Source organism: Urocitellus parryii, chromosome 3 (genome assembly GCF_045843805.1).
Source record: "Urocitellus parryii isolate mUroPar1 chromosome 3, mUroPar1.hap1, whole genome shotgun sequence".
NCBI lineage: Eukaryota > Metazoa > Chordata > Mammalia > Rodentia > Sciuridae > Urocitellus > Urocitellus parryii.
The window spans coordinates 195,395,314-195,405,812 of record NC_135533.1 but is presented as its reverse complement, the minus strand read 5'-3'; positions in this window follow the sequence as shown (position 1 = coordinate 195,405,812).

The following is a 10,499-nucleotide window of genomic DNA, read 5'->3' as shown; positions in this document are numbered from 1 at the left end:
CAAGTCCAAACTCCAATGCCCGACCTCAGACCCTCCACCATGCAGTTCAACTGACAGACTCCCCACTACTTACCTTTCCAAAGGACCCCATCCACCCTGGCAGTCATCTCCTGTGTCAGCCATATCCAGCCCGGTGTCTGCCATAAGACCTCACACGTCCCCCTCCACTTGCTCCCAGGCCCATGGGGAGAAACAAAAAGAACCTTGCCCCAAAGCGAAGGCATGAATTCCAATCCCAGCTCTGTCATTTGCCAACTGGGTAACCTGGGGCCAACTGAAGTTCAGTTCCTGCAACTATAGAAGGGGGCTGATGGTATCTTTTGTATAAGGAGCATTCTCTCTATCATGAGGAACAGCCACCAACTCTTGCAAGCCTCCATCATCTCGCCTGTTTCCCAGACTTCAGGTGTACCCTGGCACACCTGGCAATGAGGAGGTTGCACCATGCCCAAGTAGGACATAGCCTCAACCTAGAGGAAACAGGTTTCTTCTGCAGCCCTCAATAAACAGCTAGATCTGCAGGTGGACAGCCTCCTGACCCAAGCCTCCTAATCCCTTTGCCTCAAGCCCCTGCCCAAGTCAATCTCCTTCACTCTTGCCATGGCCAACCTGGAGAGCCAAGCCATGAGAGCAGTTTTCTTCTTTCAGTAAACATTTGAGATGGTCTAAAAATTTAAAGTAAGAATGCTAAAGAAAACATCATCTGTGATCTAACCACACGAGTCTTTTCATTCCTGTGTTTGCCCATCAGACCTCATTCACATTCTCATCTGTTTAGAGTTGCAATCATAAAGCACAGTTATGTAACCTGCTTTCTACAATATTAGATCCCCGGTAGCTCTGTATCTGTGTAGTTTTATAACAGTCCTTTTAGAAGACTCCAGCAGATTGCATGCTCATTGAGGCAGACGTACTGATTCATTGCTGTGCGCCTGGTCTCTCCTTGGCTGTCTGTATATGTGTTTGACAAATGAGCGAATGAGTCATGTTCCTTCAGGATCATCTGCCATCATTAACTCACCATTACTCTGTTGATAAACATTTCACTCCTTTCCAATATGCAGCAAATACATGTGTTACATCATTTTCATCTGTGTCATTTTCTTTCTCCTGTTCAATTATTTCCATTAAATAAGTTCCTTGCCATCGGGATTGCTAGATCAAAGGGCATGAGGACCTTTTAGCTTTTGATGCATAGATACAAAAGTAGTTTACTGCAAAACCTTTATTAGGTACATATTACGCGCAACATGGGAGCTCAGGTCTAGAGTTATTCCAAAGGTGATGAGACCAGGTCTCTGCCTGCAATGATTTAATATTTAAATGAAGAGGAGAGATGTGAACAAATGAGCATGTTTTGCATTATGAGGGATGGTGACACTGACCTGAGACTTGAGGGGTAAGGAACTTCCCAGGCAAAGAAGGGGTTGGTGAGCCAGGCTGAGGGAACAGCATGTGGAAATAAAGTGTGTGAGAGTGTGCGTCTCTTTAGATGTGGGCAAATTTTGTGCAAATATTGAAAGGCACTGATTGAGAACAAGATGGATGGAAGGAACCTCTGGAACTGACTTCATTAGCTGAGGATTTGGCTCAACCAACCAATGGAGTAGGGTGGTTCCCCTCAGGGTGTTCATTAGGTTGCTTCATTATTATCTGATCCACATTCCAAGATTGAATCATGAAACTTTTGTTTTGCTTTTTGTAGTACTGGGAGTTGAACAAAGAGCCTCACACTTGCTAGACAAATGCTCCACCGCTGAGCCACATCCCCAGCTCAAATCATGAGGCTTTTAATTAAAGTTCAACCTATTTCTGGCCTTCCAAATAGGAAGAAGAATAATTAATAATAATAATAATTGGCTTGGGAAATAAATTATAAATCTTTTAATTCGTTTGGCTTGAGAAATAAAAGTAGGGAAACAAACACTTTCATTTCTAGAAGAATATTAAACTTGAATAGGGATCTCATCTGTTTAGAGTTGCAATCATAGGGATCCTACTTTCATTTCTAGAAGAATATTAAACTTGAATAGGGATCCTACGTTTTCTCATTCATTTTGCTGAATAGGAAAAACCCAGAACAGCAAGGGTATTGGTGTCTAAATAAAGGAGGGCACATTTGAAGAGGAGAGTTTGCCCTCAGTACAATTGGATCTTGTTGCCTGAGCCCTGGGCTTCTCAAAAGCAGAGGAAAATGAACCCACAGATTTTCGATAAGTCCCAATCCATTAATTCTGAACTCCAGAAAGTTACATCTCAGGTTTAGAGGTCTCTGCAGAAAAATAAAAGAACTGACCAGCTCCCAAGGTTATGAGGAATTGCTAGATTACTTCCACAAAGCTCTCAGTGCTCACCTGGCAAAACGAGCTTAAATAAACAGTGGCAAGTATTATTACTTTGCTTTTATCATTATTATTTTATTTTTGCAGCACTGAGGATTGAACCCCAGGGAACTTTAACACTGAGCTATATCCCCATCCCTTTTTGTATTTTATTCTAATAAAGAGACTCATTAAGTTGCCCAGGCTGACCTTGAACTTGTGATCCTCCAACCTCAGCCTCTGGAGCCCTGAGATTATATACGTGTGTCACTGTCATTGCAGGTAGCAATGACGATTATTTTTATTTTTTAATTTCCACATTTTATATTGTTGCACTTAGTTGTACATAATGATGGGATTTGTTGTTACATATTTGTACATGCACACAATGTAACAATATAATATGACCAATATCACTCCCCAACACTTTCCCCTTCTCTCTCTCCTCTTCCTTTTCCTTGGTCTCTTTCCTCTACTAATCTCCCTTTAAACTTCACAATATACCCCCCAGCCTCTCCTTTTCCTTTTCCCTCTCTGGCTACCCACATATGAGAGGAAATATATGACCCCTGACCTTCTGAGTTTGGCTTATTTCTGCTTAACACAATGTTCTCAAGTTCCATCCATTTTCCTGAAAATGACACAATGTTTTTTTTCTTTATGACTAAATAAAACTCCATTATGTCTACATAACACATTTTCTTTATCCATTCATGGTTCCACAGGTTGGCTATTGTGAATTGTGCTGCTGTAAACATGGGTATGCATACCACAGTGTGATGACTTTAATTCTTCAAGATAAATACCAAGAAGTGGTATAGCTGAGTCATATGGCCATAAACACTTTCTCAGTCTTTTTGGTCAAGATATCCTGGGCTTTTGTGATTTTATTAGCATATCACCTGCTGACTTCAAGAGGTATAGAGAAAGACTGAAAGAAAGTAGCAGGGCTGAGCTTTCACAGACAGAAAAAAAAAGAGATAAGGACATTCTTTTTGAAGTGACCAATGACATCACAAAAGAGAGAGAGAGAGAGAGAGAGAGAGAGAGAGAGAGAGAGAGAGAGAGAGAGAGATTTTAAGGAAACAGACAGGACTTAGCACCTGGGTTAGGGGCACACAGGAGAGGCCATCAGAGCCATACAAAATTGGGGCAGAGAAGGAAGTAGCTATCTGCAGTGTTTTAGAAGGAGGAAAAGGAGAGAGGAGTAGGGCAGCCATAAAGTCCATTTGTAGGTTGAATGCTTTAAAAACAATCACTCCTATGCAAAATATAAACAACCTGTAAAAGATACCAAAGAGAGAACTTATTCAAGATTTGGCACAGTGTATTGCAGAAATGTTGATTGTCAATGTATCCATTGTCATTTTGGATACTTTGGGGAGTAGCCATATCAGCAAGAGCTCATTACCTGTAGAATAAAAGAGAACAAGGGGAAAAAAAGCATTATAAGCTTAATTTAAGTATCTTGCGTTTTCTCCCTGTATTGCATTTCACAAATTATTTTTACTTTATGTGGAAAAATTCAGACCACAATGACTGTGTGGACATCCTGTCCCTCAGACTTTGCTGATAGAAATGATGATGCCCCAGTCAGGGAAGTGCCTGGGTTCCAAATCTTTGCCATATACAATGGCCCTGCTTTGGGACAGGAAGATGTCCAGCTGTCAGGCCAAAAAGCCTAATAAAGGCTCACTTACGCTTCCATTTGTAATGTAGGAGTGCTTTCTTCCAAAATATGTTCGACAGATAGACAGACACACACACACACACACACACACACACACACACACACACACACCTCACAGCTCTGCCCATGCCCCCTGCCTTCCATCCTCAGACATGGAAGAATTGTCCCTGCTCTTAAGACAAATCTTCCTTCTGATCACTAGGTCCTCCCCTAGGATTACACTCCTGCATTCAACCCCTCTTCCCTGCATCAGCAATCTGCCCACTCTGAATAACTCTGACTTAGCGTGCAAGCAGGCAGAAAGCTTCCCATTTTTAGGAAACTCCTCTTGACTTCGCATCTCAAACAGCTCCTGTCCAATGTCTCAATAGAGCTATTCCAGTTCCCCTTCTCCCGTTCTTAAGCTTTCTTCTCTCCTCAGCACGACCCATGCTCCAGTCCAGGACACCAGTGTTCTCCTTGTTGCTAAGTCCATTGGTCCATAATCAGGCTCGCCTTGCATGACCCATCAGCAGAACTGAATGGAGTGGATCACTGGGGATTGAACTCAGGGTCCTCGACCACTGAGCCACATCCCCAGTCCTATTTTGTATTTTATTTAGAGACAGGATCTTACTGAATTGCTTAGCAGCCTTGCTAAATTGCTGAGGCTGGCTTTGAACTCACAATCCTCCTGCCTCAGCCTCCAGAATCCTGGGATTACAGGCATGTGCCACCACACCAGGCCACTCCCTCCTTCTTGAAGCACCTCTTCCACCCAGCACTGCAGATCCCGCCCGCCCTCTCTGTTATCCCATCGCCCTTCTGGCTGCCCTTTCTTAGTCTCCTTTTCTTTTTTCTTTTTCTTTTTTTTTTATTGGTTGTTCAAAACCTTACAAAGCTCATGACATATCATATTTCAAACATTAGTTTCAAGTGAGTTATGAACTCCCATTTTTACCCCAAATACAGATTGCAGAATCACATCGGTTACACATTCACCTTTTTACATAATGCCATACTAGTAACTGTTGTATTCTGCTACCTTTCCTATCCTCTACTATCCCCCTCCCCTGCCTCATCTTGATATAATGAGAACAACTAAGAATAGAGCAGGGAGGAAGAGCAGGAAGAAAAGATTGATATTAAACAGAGACACGAGATGGGAGGGAAAGAGAGAGAAAAGGGGAATTGCATGGAAATGGAAAGAGACACTCATTGTTATAAAAAACTACATAAAAGAGGTTGTGAGGAGAATTGGAAGGAAAAACAAGGAGAGAATGAATTAGTCTCCTTTTCTGATTCCTTCCTTCCTCTCTTGCTGACCTCTACATGTCACAAACCCCAGAGCTCAGTCCTGGGGCCTCTTCCCATCTCTATCTATTCTCACTCCCCAGGAGATGAAAGTCAATAGCAAAGCTTCAGATGCCATCTCTCTACACTAACAATGACCAAACGGTTTTTCTCCAGGGCAGACTTCTCTGAAGCCTGGATGTGCATGTTCAATGTCTTAGCACCTTCCATTGATATACAATGACCATCTCCCAGCACTCATCACAAAACCTGTGCCCCTGAGGTCAGCCCTATCTCAGCAAATAACAACCTCGTTTTGCTCTGGGCAACACACTTGGAATTGTCCTGGGGCCCCTTTTCCCCTGGTGTTTCATTTTCCAGCACACAATAGCTCAGCCAGCACTTGGTGAAAAATGAATTGTTTCTTGCTCCTTCCACGGCTGTTGCTCCATCTCTCCATCACCATCTTTCCCCTAGACAGCTCCCTGCTTCCACCCCACTGGCCATTCACTGTACCGGGCCCACAGTGCTACAGTCAGCTCATGCACTTCTCCATTCAAAACCAACTAGTGGTTCCTTCCCTTCCAAAGATCCCAAACCCTCTACTAGGATCTACGGGCCCTATATCTGGTCACTAAATCCCAACCTCATTTCCAAGACTTTCCTCCTATGCTCCATTTAGCCACACTGGATTCTTGGCTGTTTCTGAAACAGGCTGAGCCCTTTTCCACCCCAGGCCTTCTGCACTTGCTTTTATCTTTGCCTGCCTGGGAGCCTCTTCCATTACAACTGTGCATGGCTTAGCCCTTAACTTCATTCCGTTTCTGTCCAATGTCACCTCTACAGATAGGCCTTCAGAAGTCACCCCATCTGGAATATAGATGCCACCACCACCCTCACACCCTCTCCCTTTTCTGAGCTTTATTTTAGTTAGTGGCATTACTGAGAATTCCACCTTTGCCTACACGTTAATTTTTTTTTTGGATTTTAATGAAACACTATAAGGGCTGCCCAGAGGCTGCTGGCCAGATGTTATGACACTTGAGAACAACATACTTATCACGGTCATTAATTTAAGTTGATCCAAGTTGGCAGAAATGATACCGCATGGGTTCAACCCACAACCCCAAATACAGGCAGACACAGGCCAGGGAAATGGCAAGCAGTTGCTGCCAATGCCAATCCTTGGAAGTTTTAATTGAGCCTAAATTGATTGATTCCTACAGGTACCCAGGTATTTTACATAAAAGGTGTGAACCAGGGAGATGGTACCAAAACCTTATACCAGGAAGGATTTCAAAAAATGCTCAGTCTATGGAAGGTGCTGTTGCAGTCATTAAGGGATGAGTGCATCTCTGCAGTCACCTCTGCCTTTAGTGGCAAAAGAGAACAGAGGATGGTATTGACCCTAAAGATCATGTTAGGGTGACCTTTTCCACCTTGGTCTTTTGAGAAGTCCTATTGCATTAACCCTGACCACTTAGAGACCACTCTTTAAATAAGTGGACACCTGCCCCACAGACTACCCTCCTCCGTGTATTACAGATGTGACCTCCATTGCATGCAGCCTCTTTGACTTCAGAGTCCTCAATGAGGCCGCAGGTTCCCACGGCCACCTTGTCACCCTCTTGTCCAGGAGTATTTGCCTTTGCTGTCCTCAGACCCTTGACCCTGATACTGATGAAGCTGGACTTGGGGTTGACATCCTTGCTCTGAGCCTGTTAGTCTTTGGAAATGACTTAACTGCCTTGGACCTTAGTTTATTCATCAGAAAAGAAAAGCAATGGCATCGTCGTTCAGGGCTGAGGAGGAGACAAGAGATGGCAGTATGAGCACCTGGCAGAGTGTACCATGGCAGGGAATCAACACAGCTCCCTTCCCTTGTCCCTGACTGCACAGTCCACTGTCCCCCAAGTTAAGCCCTACTGCTCCCTCAGTCAGAGTTCAAGGGACTAGCTTATTTACATTTCTTCTAGATCACCCTCCAGTGTTGGCCTTGCACTTGGCAATTTCCTAGGGAGTTTTTTTTTCTGTTTGTAACCCACCCAAAGCCCTTCACACCTCCTGTGGTCCCTCTTTCCCACCACAAGGTGAGCTTGCTGCTGCTCCCCCAGAGCCTCCTTCTCCCTTTCTTTTACAAAACAAGCATGGTGCCTTCGCTTCCTCTTCAGAGTGGGATGGGGTGAGGATTTGGAGCCCGAGACCTCTGTGCACAGTATCCTGGCGAGTGTCAAAGTCACACATGCAGACCTGACCCACTGGGGGCCTGGGATTTGACATTTGACAGTCGTGCATTGCTTAACCTCAGGAAATTGCCTAATGAGAAATGTGTGCATTGTCATTGTGCAAATATCACAGTATAGACATACACAAACGGGGATGCTGGAGCATCACCAAGTTGTGGAATTGTATGGGACCAGCATCACATATTCAGAAATGTTGTCAAGAAGGCGTGGCTGTATATGCATTTGCATAAACACAGTACTGCTGACCAGAATGTGAAGGAGGTGAGTGTGAGGAGGCAAGAAGTGTTATTCTGCCATGGCCAACTTCAGTAGGTCTTTGGAAACAGTTGACTTCTGTGTTCAGTGACATGTGCTGGGTAAATTCAGCTGCTGCTACTCACACTGTGCAAATCTTTAATTAGTACTTGAGGTACTTTATTGGGTTAAAATTAATGCAGGAAAAAAATAGTGATTAAGTTTCCACCAATAAAATCTTGACATGTGGCCAAGTGGAACACAGATGGAAATTGCAAGAAGGACTCTGGTCAGTGGTGCACTGATATTTTTTTGCTATATTTAAACATGACTAAAAAAAACACACTACTTCCATTATTTATGACTTATTTTTTGGAGGATGTATCATTTGTGTGAAGTAAGTTTATTTCTTAAATACAAAAAACCACAGTTTGCTGGGATTTCTTGCCTAATAAAGGAATGGTATCTTCACAAAAATCAATTCTCTCTATATTACCACAACAGTAAATATTTGGACAATGTTTCATGGCAATGTTCTATATTTTGACTGCAACATGACTAGGATCTTCTGATAGTTCCATGAGTCATAAGAACTCACCACACAAAGTAACTGAGTGAAGAGTACAAAGATCTCTATTTTTTAAACAATTAATAGCGTACAAATTTACAAGATTCTTCAATTAAAAATAATTATTAAAAAATAAATTAATAAAGGAATAGTTGAGCATAACACCACAGGTGGGACTAGGTCGTTTAAAAAGAAGAGAAACCTCTTTCTCACCATGCTGCAGGGAGGGAAGTCCAAGAGCGAGGTTCCTGGTGAGGACCTCCTCACTGCATCTTCAAACAGCAGAAGACGGAAAGGCAAAGGCAGGCCAGCAAGCTGGCCAAAGGCTTCATGGAGCCTCTTTGATGAGGTCCTAAATCCCAGACCAGGAAGGGGCCCCCAGCACCACTTAAGGCCCTGCCTTATAGCCCTGTCACACTGTCAACACCCGAGATTTGGAGGGGACATGTTCAAACTGTAGTAAATGGTAAAGAAGGAAGGCACAAGGTGTCTAAGTTCCAAGTGACACTGTCATCATGCTATACCCTCTTTGGGCTCTCCACTCAAGGACTTCCCAGCACAAGAGGCTCACAGCACCATCAGCTGGGTTTTCTATTACTCCTGAAATCACCTGGTAACTCCCTCCCCAGCATGCAGTCTCTCCATGCTGTGCCCACAAGACAGCCACCTTCCCACCAAAGGCTACGCATTCCTAGCTGTTCTGCCCACCCACTTCCCCTCCTGCCCAGGAACATTTGACTCTTCAAGGGCCATGTGAGTGGCCTGGTCTCGTTCCCGTCTGCCCAGCCCTCAGGTCCGGCTGCTCTCCTCCCTTCCCCACATCATAACACTGGCCAGAATTCACTCTGTCGCATCTATGTCACGCCAAGGGCCTCTCCACAACACTGCTGTGACTATCTGCTTGGATCCATTCATTCTCTGGGTCTTGTTCCTCCCCAGGATTCTGGGAAGTAGGGCACCAATCCCCTCTACCAGTGGACCTCACCACGTTCACAGGGCTGTAGTATCTCAGGGCCAGGGCTCTGCTCCCTGAGAACCACCAAAGGCTATGCATTCCTAGTGGCTCTGCCCACCCACTCCCCCTCTTGCCCAAGGATTCATTTTAGAGTCTAGAAGGAAAGGAAAGGGATAACCCTCTGCTTCACCATTGCCTAAAGAATTTAGATGTTTGAAAAATAGAACCAAAGGAAAATTGGTTTAAAAGCCTCCAGGCCTTTTTCGGTCTCATGGGTACAGAATAGGTGTCAGACACATGTGAATGGGTTTGGAAAGAAGGAATTAGAGAGGGACAGTGTGCCTTGGGGAATGGCAAAGTCTCAGGGCCACTCAAGGTAGTAAAGTAAGAAGGTTGTCAGTGGAAGAGTTAAGCAGTGCAGGTCTGGAGAATTTCATGGGTGTGCTGGATCACTGTGGATGGGACAAGGAAGCAGCAATCAGAGAGGCACGGTGGCCCTGTAAGCCTCCTCTGTTCCTCCACTTGGCACAATCAATCCTTGGAGTTGCCCTCCCCGCATTGTCCTCCCAGGTCCTATGGCAAATGGCTCTTCCCAGCCCTCATTCCACAAAGCTTCATCCACTGTCTCCACTAAGCCCACTGCCAGCACCAAGGCCAACATCACCCTCCCAAGACTGCCTGGTGACCTCCTGTAAACCAAATCTCCTGCTCTGCTTCTCAAGACCCAGACTGGACCTCACGTCCACTCCTCCCCATGACTTCCCTGTCCAAGGCCACAGACTGAGAGAGGAAATGGGGATCTCCTTTGCTGGGGCTTCTTTCCCTCTTTGTCACCTCCTCAAAGGGCCTGCCACCCCACTATCACCATGGCAATGTGGTCACTGTTCTTGTGCAAGGGGCTGCTCAGTCAGGGGCAGAGAAAGAATGCCTAGGTATATGCACAATGTATGCACACACGCACACACACGTGCACATACACACACTTACACATCTTCCTAGGAACAAGTAAAGGGCCAAGCCTTGTGGAGGACAGTGGCAATTGGACCAAACAACCTCGAAGAGTGGATTCCCTGTCTCAGAGAATAAGCCAGCCCCCATGAGAACCCGGGGAGCTGTTGGGAGAAGCCACAATCACTGGGTAGGTAAGACTTGACTGATAAATTTGATGACTGCTTGAAAGAGCAGCAATCCTGGGGACTCGGAAAGGTCCTGC